We start from the raw sequence: 19,299 nt of genomic DNA, 5'->3' as shown, positions 1-19,299 counted from the left end.
CAACACTGTACAAGAGAGGGCAAAGGAGGAGAAGGTGGTACACAAAGGCAAGCTACAAATCAGGTTAGTGCCAGCCTCATCCAACCAGAAGAAAAGTTCTGAAATAAGGTGGCTTTTTAGAATTGCCCTTCCTCGATGCCTCAGAAAGGCCATGGCCTTGGGCCAAGTGTGTCTCTTCTCTGAGGTGCTCATCCTTCACAGGGCTCACAGCCGAGAAAACTCGCACACCACATCACTGTCTTGGGGTTTCCACTGCTTTGAAGAGACACCATGACCAAGGCAACTCTTATAAAGAAAACATTTATTTGGGGCTGGCTTACAGTTTCAGCATGGCAGCATCCATGCAGACATGTTGGTGCTAAAGAGGTAGCTAAGAGTTTTACCTCTTGGTCCTCAGGCAGACGAAGGAGACTGGAATTTGCCACTAGGTGTAGCTTGAGCATAGGAGACCTCAAAGCCCACCACCCCCATTGTAACACACTTCTTCCCACAAGGCCACACCTACTCCAAGGCCACACCTCCTAATAAGGCTACTCCTTATGGGCCAAGCATTCAAACACAGGAGTCTGTGGGAGCCAGACCTATTCAAACCACCATTCCCTCCTTGCAGTGGGACGTGGACAGAATGTTACCAACAGAACATCCGGGTGGAACGGTCAAGTGTTCTGAAGAAGCAGCACATCATAAACTGTGAAGTGAAGTCATAAACTGGTGGTTTTCAACCTTCCTAACGTGGTGACTCTTTAAAACAGCTCCTCATGCTGTGGTGAGCCCCAACCATAAAATTATTGCCTATTGTTACTCCATAACTGTCATTGTGCTGCTGTGATGAATCATAATGTACATATATGGTATGCAAGATAGCATGCCATCCCTGGGAAAGGGTTGTTTGACCCCCAAAGAAGTATTAACCCACAGGTTGAGAACCACTGCTATAGACCAAATAAAAACCTGTGCTTCTGTTGGGAGTTAATCCCAATGCACCAGTTAGAGTCCTAAGCCCAACATACGCAGGGGTAAAGAACAGTCTTGTCAGCACTGGTCGCTTTTGCCTCTCTACAGAGACTTCAGTCAGGCACCACGTCCTCCTGACTTAGCAGAGGACTGATTCCCAGCACCACTGGGATCTAAGAAGGAGTCGATGTCCTCTAAGCCTCCGTAGCTCTAGTTTAAAGCTCCCCGAGATGAAGCACTAGCTCTGAATTCCACTCCTTCCCTTCCCTAGGTTTACCCTATGTCTCTTCTCTGCCCCTGCATCTGGGACACTTGGTCCACGCATAGCCTGATACTGCCAGAGAATCCAGAGGTGCTGGTGTCATTCAAGCTAAGAACAGCGGATCCAAGAAACAGCGGGACATCCTGCTTAAGATCTCCATGGGCAAAAGAAGGGTAGGAACTGGGCATTAAAAACAAAAGAACCGTGATTCTAGAAGTCCAAAAGGGATTGGTTCAGAAGAGCCACTTCCGGCTTGTCGTTCACCCACAGGGATGAACGAAAACATGGTTTAAAGGAGAATTGCTGATATTGGCGAACCAAGAAAAACAGCGTGGGTTCCTTAAAATTAATCCCACTGGCAGTAATTTATAAACCAGCGAGTGCCACTTTTACCTGATGAGCACACAGATCAATAACAAACATGTATACCAAGTGTTTAGCCAGTCCACTGATCAGAGAGCTAAACTCTACAACTGTGTGAGCAACCCGTGAGCGAGTGTGAATAGAAGTGTGATGTCAGATGTGAATCAGTCTTAATATTATTTATTTTAGGTATGAATACATGGTAGCTGTCTTCGGACACACCAGAAGAGGGTGTCGGATCCCATTACAGATGGTTGTGGGCCACCATGTGGTTGCTGGGAATTGAACTCAGGACCTCTGGAAGAGCAGTCAGTGAGCCTTTTCTCCAGCCTCCATGTAAATTATTCTTAATATTAGCACACACTCACCCTTGAGAAATTCCCTTTTGCCCCGCCCCTCATCTACACTCTTGCTAGGAAATGAAACTCCTCAAGTCGAACCTCACTAGTCTGTTAGCACCGAATTTATTCTGAAAAACAACTTTTAGGCTTATTACCATGGTGAAATAGCCACTCCACATCCTGAGACGTCAGTGCTGTATCAGAACTGGGGACAGAGGAAGTGGGGCTTCATACTTCAAATACAAGCTTGCATTGGTGTGTAGGGATGCTTTAGGAATGAAAGTCTAGAAGGTGACAAGGGACAAGAGAAAAAGCCACTGAAGTCTTGTGCCTGAAGCCTGGACTGTATGCACCGAGAAGGCAGCTCATGGGTGGAGTCTGGGAACCCTCCTTCACCATCCAGTGAGAGAAGAGGAAGGACTGTGAGCTCCCAGGTCCATGGAAACCCTTATCGATGAACCTCAGCAATGGACATCCCAAGAACGGCATCTTCCTTTATTCCGTCTTCCAAGTCTTGCACAAGTTACAGACTCAAAGTTTTAATAACAAACACAAAGCCAGGATCAAGTGGAAAGGGGATTCTGGGAAAAAGTAGTTCCAGCCCCAGACTACAGGGACACTGGAAGCAATGAGCCAGTCAGCACAGAGACTACTATATAAAGGGTAGGCATTCCTAGTATTATATGAGAAAAATCTCATATATTAAATAAATTGCCCAAGATATTGCAAAGCCAAACATGAAATCCAAACCTGTTTGATGCCCGGGGTCATACTTTGAACAACTCTTCAAAATCGATATAAATGCTCACTGGCTGTCATAATAGTTCTTTTAACACAATGTTGATATCTCTGTGAGCTTCTGAAGCATACACTTCTATTCCTCTAGAACATTTTAAGGGCTACAGTTCTGCAGACAAAATGATATTCATTAGGGACATAGGCCTCCTTTGGGATCTACACCCAACTAGGACATCTCTACTTCCCTTCACAGCAAGGGAATTATCAGACAACTACGGGAATCCGTTATCATATCTTCCTCTGGATAGAGAAAAATAATATCTACAGTTTCATTTCACTAGGTTTGCCAGGGCTGTGCCCTACAGCCCACTCCTTCAACCTCATTTGAAGAAACGAAAGTATATTTTTCTTTTTTTTTTTTTCTTTTTTTTTGGTTCTTTTTTTCGGAGCTGGGGACCGAACCCAGGGCCTTGCGCTTCCTAGGTAAGCGCTCTACCACTGAGCTAAATCCCCAGCCCCGAAAGTATATTTTTCATTACCAAAGTTGAGTGTGAAGTACACCAAGGAATCCTTAGCATTGTTTAATCTGTCGGCTCTGGACTTCTGAAACAGAGTAGCAATCCAGTTCTGCAGTGTCGAAAGACTGCGGCTCACCTAACAGGCTTACTGGCCAAAAGCACAGAGGTGGTGCATTAGGAACAGATACTCTTAAGCCCACAAAACAGCAAAAGCTGTTTTTCTACATGCCAAATCAGACAGTGGGAGAGAACCTGGAGTCATCTGAGTCTGGTTTTGCCAGCTTAGGAACTCTGACCCAGAGTATATTGCCAAAGTCTAGGGACGAGAGCAGGGTAGAGTCCTGAGGTATGATCCCACCAACACCAACGTTGCTGCAGTCAGCGGTGCCCAGTGGGCAGACTTCCGAGGTATCACACCAGAGAAAAGGCCAGCAATTGTGTGGCTGACACCTGAAAGGAAATCATCAGGTTTCAAGCAGACGGCGGAGGAAGCCACAAAAGGCCTCTTTCCCACTCTGAGTCTGGCTCTGGAAACGGAAGAGGCTGGTTTAACTCAGCTCCTTAAACTGTGTGTGGGAGGACGAGGCACCTAGTAGCATGGAAGCATCTAGAACCCAGCTACTTAAATAACGGACCCAGGACAAAAATGTGGAAATCAAGGGAAAAAATGATAACAATAAGAGATTAGTGAACAAGCAATGATTTTTTTTTTTTTTTGGTTCTTTTTTTTTTTTTTTTTTTTTTTTCAGAGCTGGGGACCGAACCCAGGGCCTTGCGCTTCCTAGGCAAGCGCTCTAACCACTGAGCTAAATCCCCAACCCGATTTTTTTTTTTAAAGTAACTCACAATCAAAGCATCTGACCGACCGCAAGGTGTTTGTTTACTGCAGAGCTGGCTCAGCTGCACCCCAGGACTTCACTGTGGCCTCCGTGCTGAACGCACAGCCTGTGCATTTTGCATTTACAAGCTGCCATACTGTGTGTGTTGGTGCCTAGAAAACCTTAGCTCTGGTCAAGGCTATTCTGTGTAGTGAACTGCAGGTCTTTCACTGTACCGCAACCTTTTCTGCTCTTGTAGGAACATAACGATTTGCTTACAGAAAGACTTACTTGTTACCCTGCTTACATTCCTCAGCAGATAATTATCCAATTAGTGTCTTTGGATTGAATTGTGTCAGAGCGTCTAACTTTAAAATGTTCTGTTAAAATTTACTGACTTGATTTTTTTTTATTTTGAGTAAATTTTGACTTGTGATTAGAACATAATTTCCAACAATTTTGGAGTGACCCTAAATACACTGCCATTTTGAACTACTTATTTATGCAAAGTGACATTCTCTGCACTGGGGATTACAGAATTAACATGTCAGTCAACTCTGAAAACACCAGAGATGCTCTGTGCCCCCAAAGGATCAAGTATTGAGCTAAGATTTTTATGTATAAAAAATAAATTAATAAAACAGCACATCTATCTTATTAGTATGCAAATTTGCTTTTCTTTTCAATGAACAGGAAGATTTGTGCATGCCAGAGGACTGTTTAAAAGCAAGTTTCATTATGACTTGTTATCAGTAGATGTTTGATTGGTATCTTTGTCTTACATACCTGTATACCCAGGGTTATGTAAAACTTTCTCAGTCAAAAAGAAGTCATGAGTGGAAAAGTTTAAGAAGCCTTGATGTTAAAAGCAAACAAAGAAGAAAGAAAGAAAGAAAGAAAGAAAGAAAGGAAGGAAGGAAGAAAGAAAGAAAGAGAAAGGAAGGAAGAAAGGAAGAAAAGGAAAAACAAACAACCACCACCAACAACAAAAATATGGGAAAGCCAGGGTATAGAGAAGCCAGGCGTGCCATGTGCAGTCTCTCAGCTTCAGGAACCAGAACCCTGGGCAAGCATAACTATCAGGATTGAGGCTGGGAAAGGAAAGCAGGGATGAGATTTAACAGGGAGAGATGGGAAAGGGCAGAGCATCCTGCATCCACTTTACCCTACTCAGTGTAGCTTGTAAAATGACTGTATCAATGGAAGACAGAACACAAAAGCACTCTTAGAAACCAAACACATTAGTAGAACTTAACATTAGTGGGTAACAGTTTTTAAAATAGCCAGGTGCACTGACATATGCATGCAGTCCCGACTTCCTGGGAAACTGAGGCAGGAGGATTGTTTGAGCCCAGAACTTTGGGACAGCCCAGGGAAACATAGCAAGAATTCAATCTTAAAAAAAAAAAAGTGTGGGGCTGGAGAGATGGCTCGGCGGTTAAGAGTGCTGGATTGTTCTCCCAGAGGTCCTGAGTTCAAATCCCAGCAACCACATGGTGGCTCACAGCCATCTGTAATAGGATCGGATGCCCTCTTCTGGTGTGTCTGAAGACAGCAACGGTGTACTCATATATATAAAATAAATTTTTAAAAAGTGTGGGCTTACTAAATGTCGCAGGCGCTTATGAGGGTCTAGACTCTGATACAATGATAGGAGTTTGGGAAGAGAACAGGACAAGGAGGAAATGACCAAAGAAACAAATACAAGCAAATCAGCCTAGAGTAAAAAAACATGAGTTTCCAAGTTTAAAGTGTCTACTGGATGCACGCATTAATTTATTCCTTCAGTCTCTGAAATCCTCTACGATGTGCAGAGTCCTGCTGTGGAACTACAACAGATAAAACGAAGTCTCTCCTATAGAGCTTGGATTGTACTGGGACTAGACAGGTCACAACGACAACCAAATAGCAGGAAGTGTCACTTGGTTCTACTACAGTAGCTTTCAGCCTTCCTAACCCTGCAACCCTTTAATACAGTTCCTCATATCATGGTGACCCCAACCATAAAGTTATTTTCATTACTACTCCATAACTGTAATTTTACTATTGTCATGAATCATAATATAAATGTTTTCTGATGGTCTCACATAACCCCTCTGAAATGATTGTACCGCCCATCCCAGTTTGGACCCACCCAATGTTCTACTACATTTAAATACCGAAGTGAAGTAAATGAGGACAGTGAGGTGAGTGGCAAGGATTGTGTTTTAAATGAGGCAGTCACAAAAAGCCTCTTTAATAACATGATATTTGAGCAGAGATAAGTAAGGGATGCTAATAAGCTGCTAATTTAAAAACAGAGACTTTGTCCATTGACTTTGCTAATATGTAGCAACTGCCTAGGAACAGTTCCGCTGCATAGTAAGTACGCAGCAAACACTTACTGGAGGAGTGACTCAAGATGTAGAGCAGCATGTGAGGGGGGTCTTGAGATAAGATCATTCTGGGTTTGTTCAGGAAGGAGAACACATGCTGGAGACAAAGCTCGATAGGTGGAGTGCTTGCCTAGCATGCAGGAAGCCCTGGGTTCAATCCCAACACCAGCAGAAATCAGGCGCAGTGTTGGTACTCGCCTGAATCCCAGCATTTGGGAGGCAGGAGAAGCAGAAAGAGTTCAGTCACCCTCAGCTACATAGCAAGTTCACGGAGCCATGCTGGACTCAGCACTAAGGTCGGTCTTATTTAGGAGATGGGAGAGGTGGTGTAAGAACCTGCATTTAGCCATCCAGTTGTTTTCTTCTTCATTTTGATGACTAGACAGTCACTTCCCTCAGCCGTCTGGAGGAAGCCTTCTCTCCTCAGCGCTGAAGTCCTTCTCCATCCGCTTAACAATCCAAACCAAACCGTTTGCCTTTTGTCTCCCAACCTTTGACTTCTCACAGCATCTCTCCTGTCTGTGCCTTCTTCCTTCAAAAAGCTTCCCCATTCCAAAGCTACGTGGGCTGCAAGTCGCTGTACATAACCTTCGGTGTCATTTCCGGCCAGAGTTTGATGCGCAAAGCCTAATTTCGCATACAGTCCGGAAAGGGGTGGCTTGAGTTTCAACCCGTCTATTTGTGTAAATTGTGTTGAACTTCTTATTCTTTGCAAAATAGAGGTGATCGTCGTACCTGTTGCCAGCGGGTTCTAAGAGGAGGAAATGAGCTCATGATAAACTGTCTGGGACACAGTAAATAAGAGCTTGCCATTGTTACAGAAGACCGGACACTGTCACAATCTCAATTTCTACAAACACAAGGTCTCATTTGCGTCTTCACACCTTGGTCAGAGCTCAGCCCAAGTCCCACTGTTTCTAATTCCGAACCCACAGCACTGAACATACGCGGTAACCTTTGACCTGGCCTCTTCAGGTCCATTATCCAATCAGAGCCCTTGCTCCATCCCACTGGTCCCCACCCACCTTTTCTTCGTTTTGCACCTTGCTGTGTCTCAGTGGGTCTCCTAGGATAGCCAGAAGAACAAGGTGTAGGTGAATTAAGAGAGTGAGGCAGGCAGACAGGCCGGCTCCATAGGCTCAGATCTCCACTCCCAATACGGGAAACCCTTTAGTCCTGGTAACTGTCCTTTCATTCTCCCCAAAATCTTCACTAGTGCCGTTTCACTGCATCAAGTGGGGAACCCTCCAGGCAAGACCTGTGTTCTCAGTTCCAGACCAAGGCTGTGGCAGGAATAACTCAAATTCTGGACTCTCCTGGGCAAATCCAAGGCCAGCCTCGTCAACCTAACTTGATTGACACCGCCTCAGAATAAGAAGTAAAATATTTCTAAAGGCTTTGGGATATAGCTCAGTGTTATTGTGCTTGCTAAGTGTTTTTGCGACCCTGTGTTTTATCCCCAGTAATAACAGTAGTAGTAGTAGTAGTAGTAGTAGTAGTAGTAGTAGTAGTAGTAGTAGAGTAATAGCAGCAGTAGTAGTAGTGGTGGTAGTGGTAGTGTAGTAGCAGTAGTAGTAGCAGTAGTAGTGTAGTAGTAGTAGTAGTAGTAGTAGTGTAATAGCAGTAGTAGTAGTAGTATAGTAGTGTAGTAGCAGTAGTAGTAGTGTGGTAGTAGTAGTGTAATAGCAGTAGTAGTAGTATAGTAGTATAGTAGCAGTAGTAGTAGTGTGGTAGTAGTAGTGTAATAGCAGCAGCAGCAGCAGCAGCAGTAGTAGTAGTAGTAGTAGTAGTAGTAATAGTAGTGTAGTAGCAGTAGTAGCAGTAGCAGTAGTAGTGTAGTGTAGTGTAGTAGTAGTAGTAGTAGTATAGTGTAGTAGTAAATAATACCCAGTCCTTTTCCCACCCTGTCAATCTCTGCCCCAATTCTCACTTTCCGATCTACCTGTTTCTTACATGTTGATATCTGAATCACCTTCCTAGTCTTCTTCCTCCTATCTCAGTCTTTCTGGTTTTCAGTTTGCTTCAACTTCAGTTGGTGCCTAAGGTGCAGAGACCCACTTGACCTCATTCTTTCCGTGACAACATTACCTGAAACCAACCTCTGCCCTGCTCACATGTCACTGCTCAGAATTCCTCTGTGGAGAGAGATACTACTGTGCATATCGTAGCACCCTGGAAGCTTGTGATGCCATCTACACTTCACAGCCTCTCTTCAACCTCTGCCATAGTGCACCTCAGAAAGCCAGGAGTACCAGGAAAGAGGGAGGGCCTGGAGAGGTGGCTCAGTGATTCAGAGCGTGGGCTGTTCCAAGTCTCAGTGCTCATATGATGGTTCACAACTGTCTGTAACTCCAGTTCCAGGGGATCTAACATCCTTTCTGGCTTCCCTGGGCACTAGACACCTACATGGTCCACTAACATACATGCAGGTAAAATACCCATATACAAAAGATAACAATAAAATTTTAATTAAAGATATTGGGAAAGACTCTGAATACTTTGATGATAATAATATTTTAAAGAAGTTTTTAAGATTTATTTATTTTATGTATGTGTGTACACTGTCGCTGTCTTCAGACACACCAGTAGAAACCATCAGATTCCATTACAGATGGTTGTGAGCCACCACGTGGTTGCTGGGAATTGAACTCAGGACCTCTGGAAGAGCAGTCAGTGTTCTTAACCGCTGAGCCATCTCCCTAGCCCAATAATGATAATATTACAGCATAGCACCTACTGAAATCTGTTCTAAAGAACTTTATATCTATTAATTTGCTTTGTTCTCACAATAATTCCCGGAAGTAGAAACACCACTGCCTACATTGTGCAACTGAGAAAACTGAGGCCTGGAGAGATCAAGTCAGCTGCCTGTGATTAACCACCAACCATAAATGATCCTACAGACTGAAACATTGGGGGAGTGGGGTAGCCAGATTGCATCCAGGAAGGCTGCAGCATGAAAATATAGCAAAAAGAAATCCGAGGACTCCTTCTCTCCCCAGCAATGTAAAATAGCTATGTTTCCTGAAAGGAATAGGGAGAGAATTGCATTAAGATGAAATTCATCCTTCCTTTATATCTCTGTTGCTAAATAAATCACACACACACACACACACACACACACACACACACACACACACACCCTGTCCCCAGTTGTAGATGAGGTCACTGGGATTACTCTGAACCAGTCAATCTGCTATGAGATTAGTAACCCTTTAACTTGGCAACTGCTCTTGAGAAGGCGCGCTGGAGACGTGGCGGGCTCTGGAGTGTTTATCTTCATTGCTGTCATCAGCAACAGTTTTGAATATGTACAAATAATCAGTCTCCATGGTAACCAATGTTCTTATTAAGTGAATCAGATGCCCCCAGTGGCAGCCTGTCCACACCTACCTGAACCCTGAGAGTCCTCACTCTTTGGGAGCAAGTGTGGGATCTAATTCCTGCATACTGCCTCAGCCGCCTATTTTGTAACACCCAAGGTTAGAGCCCAAAGGCTGGGCTCCTCACCCTTGTCACCTCCGGCCTGTGAGAGAGAGACTATAGGCCCTGTCAGTGAGTCACACGGTTGAACAACTCTGTCATTTTCCTGTCGCCCAAGTAGGAATTAATATCTCTTGACTTTCTGCTAGAGAACATGAGGAAAGCAATGACTCCCTATCTTAGAAAATTGCCAGGGAAAAACCAGTCCTCTAGGTGTCTGCCCTGCTTGCTTCTTGCTTCATGGAGTCCTGAAAACCCCTAGTTTCAAAGTCTTTAAAATGGTTATCTTTGCTAACTTTAGGGATCCTCTTCAAGCGAAACGAGAAATTAAGAAACATTGCTACTCTAAAAATATTATTCCTGAGTCATTGGTATTTGGATGTTTTTGTGAGTTCGGATGGGTTCCATATGGGTAGGAGGCAGGAGACTCGATTTTAAGCGGCAAACAGGAGGCTTTAAACAGAAGGCATCTATGTGTCACACTACCTCCCGCAACATCTCCGTGTGAAGGGGTGTTGGAGCTGACACGCACATTCTAGACCAGCCTCTAGCATTTACTCTGTCTCAAACGGTCTCTACAGTCTCCGTTGTCCCAGAAGAGACTCAAAACGGCAGACACTCCGCAGTCAGACGTCAGGTTCAGCAAAAACAGCCACAGGAAGCAGACGCGCAGTACAAAAGAGGGAGGTTCTCCAGAGACAGGTGCGCGCTAATGTAACCATGGTTTTTAATCTCCACAGATGCGCTCTCTGTACCTGCGAGCAGCTTGTACAGTATGCTCAGAAGAAACACGATAATAGCCAACAGATGGCCTCTTCCTGGCACTTTCTTATCAAGAGCCTTTGACTCTGCAGCTTTCCAGAGCAGAGAGTGAAGCTGATGTTTATGCCTAGGAGCCCGATTGATACACTGCACAGTGAGCCTTGTCATTACTGCCGATCATTTACATCATGCCATACCTGGGCTGGCCACGGTACACCGATGGCGTGTTTGTTTAACCCTCTGAAAGCACCACGTGCTGCTTTTCCCTTAGTCCTGAGAATTGTTGTCACAGCTATCGTTCTCTTCCAATGGCTGCCATTCCAATTTAGTTAGCTGCCGTAAAGACAGCCATCCCAGTCCAATTTCTTTCGAACGACTTTCCCACGCTAAAGTGGAATCCCATCTTTTAATCTATCTTGGAAAGATCAGAAAGACTGTCTACCTCTGGCCTGACACACTGCTGTGTTCTCTGTTATAAAAGCCAATAGCCGAGTTCAATCCAGGAGCCTGTAATCGTTAGAGGTAATCGTTACAGACCTCCTGGGTATATGACTGTCCAAGTGTTGCTCCTCGAGACCGTCAGAAACCAAGGTGCGATCAAGACTCTGGCTGGTCCCAGAGGACTGGGCTGGGTGTGTATCATCTTCCTTTGTTACCCATACAGACACAAAGGAACCCAGCAACATTTGTCTCCTGAAGCGCATCCTTTCATTAACTTACCACGAGGCGCTACGTGTTTTGCTCTCAGGTTTTATAGAGCGGGCATAGCTCCGGGGGTTGGGGGTGGGGTTTGAACAAGTCTCAGAAAGCAACCAACATATAGAGCAGCCCTGATGCAGAGCTCAGAACCTCTTAAGGAAATGGAGTGGGCTGAATTAACCTCCTGAGGGACCTGCCTGGGAAACCAGAGTCCGTGGAACCTTAACAGTATCACGGTTCCTAGTAATGACACCATCTTTTGTTCCCGGGTCTCGGCTTCCTGCCTAAATCCTGTCACCTGCTTCTTCCCCAGAGGGTGAGCTAATCGGTGATTGTTACCTCTCTCAATGGGCCCATCTGCTTCCCTGAAATTTATCTCACCTGGAGCAGCAAGTCAAAAGACGGTAAGAAGAGCCCAAACCAGGGTTGGGGATTTGGCTCAGTGGTAGAGCGCTTGCCTAGCAAGTGCAAGGCCCTGGGTTCGATCCCCAGCTCCGAAAAAAAGAATAGAAAAAAAAAAAAAAAAGAGCACAAACCAGCCCCATCCCTATGCTTAGCAGCCTAGAGTTATGAAAGAATCCATTAGCTTCCCATTCACGGAAGGTGTAAGGCAACAGGGCTTCCAGAACATTCTAAGAAGACCTAAATTGAGCTGCTATTCATACAGCTCGTTTCAGGTTAAACATATACGGCCCCCGTCTCCCTCTCTTCAAAAGCATCCTCCTCCTTTATAACTTGAAGGGAGTACAAATCATTTAGTCACGTGAGAAGCGATCCTGCATTCACCGGGATAAAGTAAGGGTGGAGAGAACGTCCCCTTTCCTTGTAGGTTCTGGCTGAATCTTTCTTGGGACAGGAGGTTTGTGGCATTATCTCGCTTCTTTAGCTGGGAGTCAGATATCTGGTGCTCTTCCTCCACAGGTCTGTCGCTGAAACAGTGTTCGCTGAGCCGTGGGCTTTAGCTCTGAAGAACCACACGACAGAGCCATCTGCCTGGCTTGGAATCCTGTTTCTGCTATGCTACCTGTGTGATCTCAGGAAAGTTCACTGATCTCCACCCGCCTGTCTTCTCATCTGCAATATGGGCATTAAAAACAGTAACTCAGGCTGTGGGGAATGCTCTGTCAGTAGGGTGCCTACCACACAAGCTGAGGGCTTGAGCTCAAGTCCACAGTACCTGTGTAAAAGATTTTGTGTTGTGATCTGTAGCCCCAATAATACTAGGTAAGGGGAGCAGAAACAGGCAGGTCCCTAAAACTCGTTGGCCAGCTAGCCTAGCCAGATCAATGAGTCCCAAATCCAATGAGAGACTCAGACTCAAAACAGAAAGGTAGAGAGAGGGTGACTGAGGAAGACATCCCCAAGTCTGTTCATGCACCCACATTAATGCACACAACCAAAACCAAGTGCATACACACACACACATACACACACACACATACACACAGACACACATACATACACACACATACACACACACACCACACACACATACACACATACACTCATACACACACATACACACACATACACACATACACACACATACACACACACAGACACACACACATACATACACACACACAGACACACACACAGACACACACACAGACACACACACAGACACACACATACACACACACACACCACACACATACACACACATATACACACACATACACACACATACACACACACATACACATACACATACACACATACACACACATACACACATACACACATACACACACATACACACACATACACATACACATACACACATACACACACATACACACATACACACATACACACACATACACACACATACACACATACACACTCATACACACATACACACACCACACACACATAGACACACACACATACACACACACATACACACACACACATACACACACACACACATACAGTGATTACAACAGCACCAGTTATACTTTGATTATCAAGAAAGACACTAAAAGATGCTAAATGTCAACCTCTGGCCTCTCCAGGAATATGTACACACACACACACACACACACACACACACAAACTCACACACATACACACAGAGTTCTCTCTACCTTGTGAGAGAACTCTAAGATTACATATAGCTACTGTAAATTTTTTTAAATTTTATTTTACTTATTTATTTTTACAAAACACTATTAGGTCCAAAAGATGTTTACAAGGAAATCAAAGACTACCATTAAGTAAGACTGAAAATACTTCACATGGGCTGGAGGGATCGCTCAGTGGCTAAGAGCACTGACTGCTCTTCTAGAGGTCCTGAGTTCAAATCCCAGCAACCACATGGTGGCTCACAGCCACCTGTAATGAGATCTGATGCCCTCTTCTGGTGTGTCTGAAGATACTTACAGTGTACTTGTATACATTAAGCAAATAAATAAATCTTATCTTCACACTGACACAGTCTTCAAATCTAGAAAGCTAGCAGTGATGAACACCATGAAACACAGAACCTAGCAGGGCATGACCTTTTCCCAGGGAAGTTCCCTGACTCGGATGGCATTGTCCCCTTGGCCTGTTGTAGGCTATCCCTTTGCACTGACTTCAAATAGGACCTTGGCTATGTTACTGTCCTTTTCTTAAATCCCACCAAGCATTTGGCTACTGTTTGCCATAAAACAGAATTATAGTGCAAAAGGCCTGACCTTGCTCTCCTGAGCTTCGCATTGCTTATATTTAGGAATATTACAAAGAATAATTTCCATTCTCTAAAATACCATTAAAAGGTATTCTATTTTTTAAAAGAAATGAAAACACTCACTTTATTCTCAGCCTAGAGTTTCCCTCAAGTTGGAGTAACTCTTTAGATTGCCAAGTTCCAGGTCAATAAATAAGCCAATATATATATCTCAAACCCCAAAACACAATGACCTGGAGATAGTAGTGATGGTATTATGTCACTTGCAGTTCAGTGAGCACATGTGTAGCACCTCTATAATCCAAATGGAGCCGCCATTTATCCAGCCTGCTTCTGGTATTTCACTCAGGCCAATTTGTAAATCTTCTGTTCTTAAGGAACACTCTGTCTGTCTCTTCCCCTCCCTCCCTATCTCTCTGTCTCTCTGTCTTCCAATGTGTGTATGTGTGTGTGTGTGTGTGTGTGTGTGTGTGTCTTTGTGTGTGCACTCACATGCATATTGTGTGTGAGTGTATACACCTGTGTGTGTGCTCCTAGCAGCCATCAGGTGTGCCCCTTTGTCACACTCTGTCTTATTCCTTTGAGGCAAGGTCTCTCCCGCTTTCTGACTGGGTTGGCTTTTGGCAAGCTCTACTGATCCTCCCATTTCCACACCCCCTCTCCCTACAGTGTGGATGTCACAGGTACATGTGAGACCACACCTGACTTCTTGTTAACTCGAGTGCTGGAAGCTGAGCTCAGGTGAGCATGGTTTACAGCAAACCTGCCCAACCACTGTGCCATCTCAGTAGCCTCTGGCTTCCTTTCTTAACCTCCCTTGCCTGGAAGAAGGGAACAGCATTTAGTCATATGCAAAAAGAACCAATGAGCTCACAGCATAAACAAAGAACAGACATATTAAGTTTTCCCTGTAGATTTCCTGACTTCAGGCTGGCTTGGATGTTGATAAGGTGGGAGAAGCAGTGGGGGGTGGGGAGGCTGTAGACAAAGCTGAAGGAAGCTGGGCCACTGTGAGGCCTGGGAGCCACACCCACTCCTCTGTCCTTCATTCTTTAAAATGAGAGCACCACAGAGGCCACCCAGTAAGATGGTTTACTGTAATCCAGTTAATTTTTTGTTTGTTTGGTTAGTTTTGGTGGTGTTCTGTCTTATTCTGTCTTGTTTTGTTTGAGACAGGTTCTCTCTATGTAGCACGGTCCGGACTCAAGCTCAAAGCAATTCTCCTGCCTCAACTCCTGGGGCTAAGATTACAGGTGTGTGCCACAACACCCAGCTGGTTTTAACTTTGGATTCATCTCCTTAGTTTGCTTCTATAAAACCTCAAGGACTTCATAAAGTGTCACCCAGCCTGGTTTTAGTCATCTGTGCCCTACGAAGGCTGAGTACAACATAGCCTAGGGCTTCGTTTAGCTCCACTGGGGTACTCATGGTAATAACCAAGAGAGGGGGCTCCACACTGGGCAAGGAGGGAGATACCATGCATAAGAACCCCGGGAGCTTCCATGGAGACAGATATCAGCTGAAAGGCCTCTACTTCCGGCCCCAGAGTAGAAAAGGACAGAAGCCAGTGGTGCCTGATAGAAGCTGGTGGTACCGGACAGAAGCCCCAGGCTCGCCAGCTGGGGCCAGCCCATTTTCAGCAATCTCCAGACTCACTCACGCTGGGGCTTAAAATCCAGCTTAAACCACCCCAAGTACAACAAGGGCACTTGTCCTCAGAGACCCACTTCATAGCCTACTTGTAGTTCTTTCTTTGTTAAAGAAGCTTCAGGCGGCTCCTGCAGTTTCCCTCGACTTCCTGAACACTCCCAGGCTCCTGAGGAGACAGCAGGCACTTAGCCGTGGCGCAGCCTCCTGCTAGGAGAGAGACGCTAAAGTGACGGCAAGCGTTTTACAAGAGGATTATTTGAAGGATGGGAAAAGCCATTAAATCGCTTACCCTTGTCCAGCCTCTCTGGTGAAGAGACTCAGAAGGGGTATGCACAGAAAGGGCGGAGATAATTCAAGGCTAACGTAATAAGCACTAACAGCTACCAGAGAACCAGTTCCCAGTGCCCTTGTGGCGATGTAACAGTTTCCCATCGCTGCAGGGCAGGTCTCCGAGAATTAGCGGAACACTACTGGATGTAACACGGGAACGTTCACTTAAAATACCCATTAGCTAATTAATATGCCCCAAGGATCCAGATTAACTGCTGTGCAGAGGACACTTTGTCTTTACATGCTAATTCTCTCTCAAGAGAACAAAGGATAACAGATTGCTTCTTCAAATTCAATTCACATACAAAATGTTTATTCTAGAAATAACCTAGATCCAGACAGGGATCCTTTGCACATACCTTTGTACTCTTTGTACTCAAGTGGTTCAGGCGGGGGGGGGGGGGGGGGGGGATGGTAAATTCAAGACCAGCCTGGGCTACGTAGGAGCCTGTGTCTCAACAAACAAGCAAACAAGCGAGCACTAAGCAGAAACTGGTATGGTATCCATCTAAGTCTCGGCAAATAGGAGGCTGGCGTTTGACATCGGTGTCTTCAGGAATTATACTCAGAACAATGTATTCATGGCCATCTCTTAATAATTGAGGTACAGACATTGAAACCTGGGTAATTAGTAACAGTGAGCTAATAGCATTAAGTCACTTTGGCTTCTGGGGTGCAGGAATTAATATGGATGAGGAACAGGGTGTTGGAGCAGCACAGACTCCACCCACATTAGAGGTGGGGCAGCACAGACTCCACCCACATTAGAGGTGGGGCATCACAGACTCCACCCACATTTGAGGTGGAAAGGAGACCCAGGTAGGAGACAACGGAGGCACGGGGGCCATGCATTTACAACTGCAGCTACGAGGGTGAGGAGGATAGTGAGGAAGAATTATGCTGCTGGCCATGCCAGAGGTGTGTTCCTGGAAACACCTAGTGGTGTAAGCATCAACTAAGCAGTGGAGGTTGCCAGAGCAGGAGTTAGTCTCCTTGGTGGCAGCCCACAGGGCTGTCTGGAGGGAAAGGGAGACCCAGAGAAAGAGGCGACGTAGGTCATAGGTTTCCATGGTGATGACTAGACCGTAACTATCTGAGCGTGATGGTGACAGTGTGACTGTAATATCTACTAACACCAGCCCTCCTGTCGCTCCCCGGGCTCTTGGCGCCTACACATTCATTTTCATAACTCTTATGAAGTACAGAGTATATTTCATTTGAGACTTAAAAACCAAAACGGGACCCATTTAAACAGACATCACGCCCAAAGGACTGTTTCATGCTGAAAGTATAAACTTGTAGGATAATCCACATGAACGCTGTTTTATTGGTGTTCGTGATAATATGAAAGGAATTTTGAGCAAATTCTCTTTAGAAAATTTATTTTTGTTCTCTATTGGAGCACTGGAGGGGGGAAAAAAACAAACCTGTTTCTAACACAGTGACTTCTGTTTCTCCTTTGCCTACATGAAAGAAAACAGCAGCAACAACAAAAAATACCATTTTATCAACAGCTGGGGACGGCTTTCCCAACTTTTTGCATCAAAACACTGCGGGTCTGTCTTCCACGAGTGTTGTTTTCATCACAAATGACGCTCTCCAGGACTCGTGTGCTGCACGAGTCTCTTCCATCACTCCTCTTCATTCATCTCTCTCACACGTCTCCTTCAAACACACCCTCACAGCCAGGGGGAAGACCCATGACTGTCACTGTACAGTCCACAGCAGGACGCTAACGGGTGTGAAGAAGTCTGCAGAGCCACCGTGGAGACCCTGGAATCAGACACAGTGTGCTTTAAGCCCGCCTCCCATCGTCCTGCAAGGTGACCTGGCACCAACCATCTCCCTAATCTTCATTTTCTCCATCTGTAAAATGAGATTAGGTTAGTATTAGTTCCTTAGAGCTCTTGTGAGGATAAGACAAGGTGCTGTACACCTCAAGCCTTCGGTGGGAATTCTTGCTAAGATTGTGACAATCCAAAAGTCCCCCTCTCAGTTCACACCCCATTCCACAGTTCCCACTCTGGATCCGAAGTTCCGCACTAACAAGGCAGTTCTCTCTGTTCACCATCTGAGGATGGTGAGAGAATGTTCGTTGGTAAGGTTTGTTCACGCCCAGCGTTGGTGAGGACCTTTGAAACTAGAAAGGCCCTCGGGGCTGCAAATTGAAGACCCAAGTTTTCACTGGTGTCTTCTCAGTATAAACCGATGAGACTTGCTCAACAGGCAATGGCGTTCAGCTCACATTCTCTCTTCTGTAAAGTGTCACTGCAGATACCCACCTCACAGGGATCTGTGTTCATTAAGCTGCTGGCGTGTGTAAAACACCCTTGAACCCGAGTACAGTGCGTAATGCCTGCTCAGTATCAGCTGAGCGACGTCAGCTTGGGTGAGCCCTCCCTCACCTGCCAGCCCCACTTTGCTAGAATTTAATAGCAACTTTATTATTGCTATGTCCTATGATGCCCCTTACTACAATCATGGGACAGATTATTTATTGACATGACATAACGTTCCTGATCTGTTTCTCTTTTAGCAGAAAGTATTTTACATCTGTGTTGCTGATTTTTCGAGCTGTGCATGCTCACAACAACAGGAAAAGGTCTGCTAGGATTTCAGCAAAAAATGTTAACGGTGATTATCTGTCACTTTTGGCTGGGTGAGGGGAGAGTGATTCCCTAGTTTCCATAGACTGCATTAAACGTGGATCATTTTCTATTTAGGGTCGGGAAATAAATATAAAAATTTAAAGACAGCTATAGTAATAAAAAGTATGGTCTGGTGAGCAGTGGGTGAATAAAAGCCTTCAAGCTCTCAGCACAGCAGGGAACAGGCCCACACTGAGGATCAGCCCGGAGGAAGAGGGGGGATATGGGGGTCAGAGAAAGGACAAGCTTTAAGTCAGAGCTGGGAGTCCCTGGGAAGGAGCCTGTCCTCTCCCCAGCACGGTACTGGGACTGAAGGACATGGGGGAGGGGAGTGGCAGGCCATAGGCAATCAAAGTCCAAGGGGGACCTGGACAGCTGCTGAGCTCAGGAGGCTTTGAACCACCCTGCCCTTTCTGCCTCAGATCCCCAGAAAGGTTGATTTACAAGCTTGTTTATGCAAGCCAAAGGACGACCTAACTGGCCTCTCTCTCCTGTGACTTTCAAGGAGACTTTGATTTGCCTGAGTTTGATTTACTTCCTTCCAGTGAACAATAAACCAAAAGCTGTCACCACTAGGTGGCATTCCCCAAATACTATTTAACTTTGGCAGAAAAGTTGGCCAGGGAAACCTTCAATAACCTCTGCATCTAAAGCATGGCGATTGGAGGCCAGATGCCTATTGAA

General features: G+C 45.3%; 1 protein-coding gene and 1 long non-coding RNA gene across 7 annotated transcripts in view; one reads left to right on the top strand and one right to left on the bottom strand.

Moving 5' to 3' along the window:
• Mdm1 (Mdm1 nuclear protein) overlaps positions 1-771 on the bottom strand; it is a 36,431-nt gene extending 35,660 nt beyond the window's left edge. For 4 of the 6 annotated variants that reach the window (XM_063263496.1, XM_063263489.1, XM_063263491.1 and 1 more), the window contains exon 1: positions 582-745. The gene's annotated coding sequence lies outside the window, so the exon portion shown is untranslated. Of the gene's footprint in view, positions 1-581 lie in introns of all 6 variants that reach the window. The other 2 variants (XM_008765400.4, XM_063263492.1) reach the window with 1 other exon arrangement.
• Positions 314-12,419, top strand: LOC102551023 (uncharacterized). Its single transcript, XR_005486988.2, has 5 exons — positions 314-766; positions 1,226-1,389; positions 10,593-10,768; positions 11,627-11,717; positions 12,235-12,419. It is a non-coding gene; the product is annotated as an uncharacterized LOC102551023 (long non-coding RNA).
• The last annotated feature ends 6,880 nt before the right edge of the window (positions 12,420-19,299 follow it).

This window comes from Rattus norvegicus, chromosome 7, assembly GCF_036323735.1.
Source record: "Rattus norvegicus strain BN/NHsdMcwi chromosome 7, GRCr8, whole genome shotgun sequence".
Taxonomy (NCBI): Eukaryota; Metazoa; Chordata; class Mammalia; order Rodentia; family Muridae; genus Rattus; species Rattus norvegicus.
This window is presented reverse-complemented; position numbering and strand designations above follow the sequence as displayed.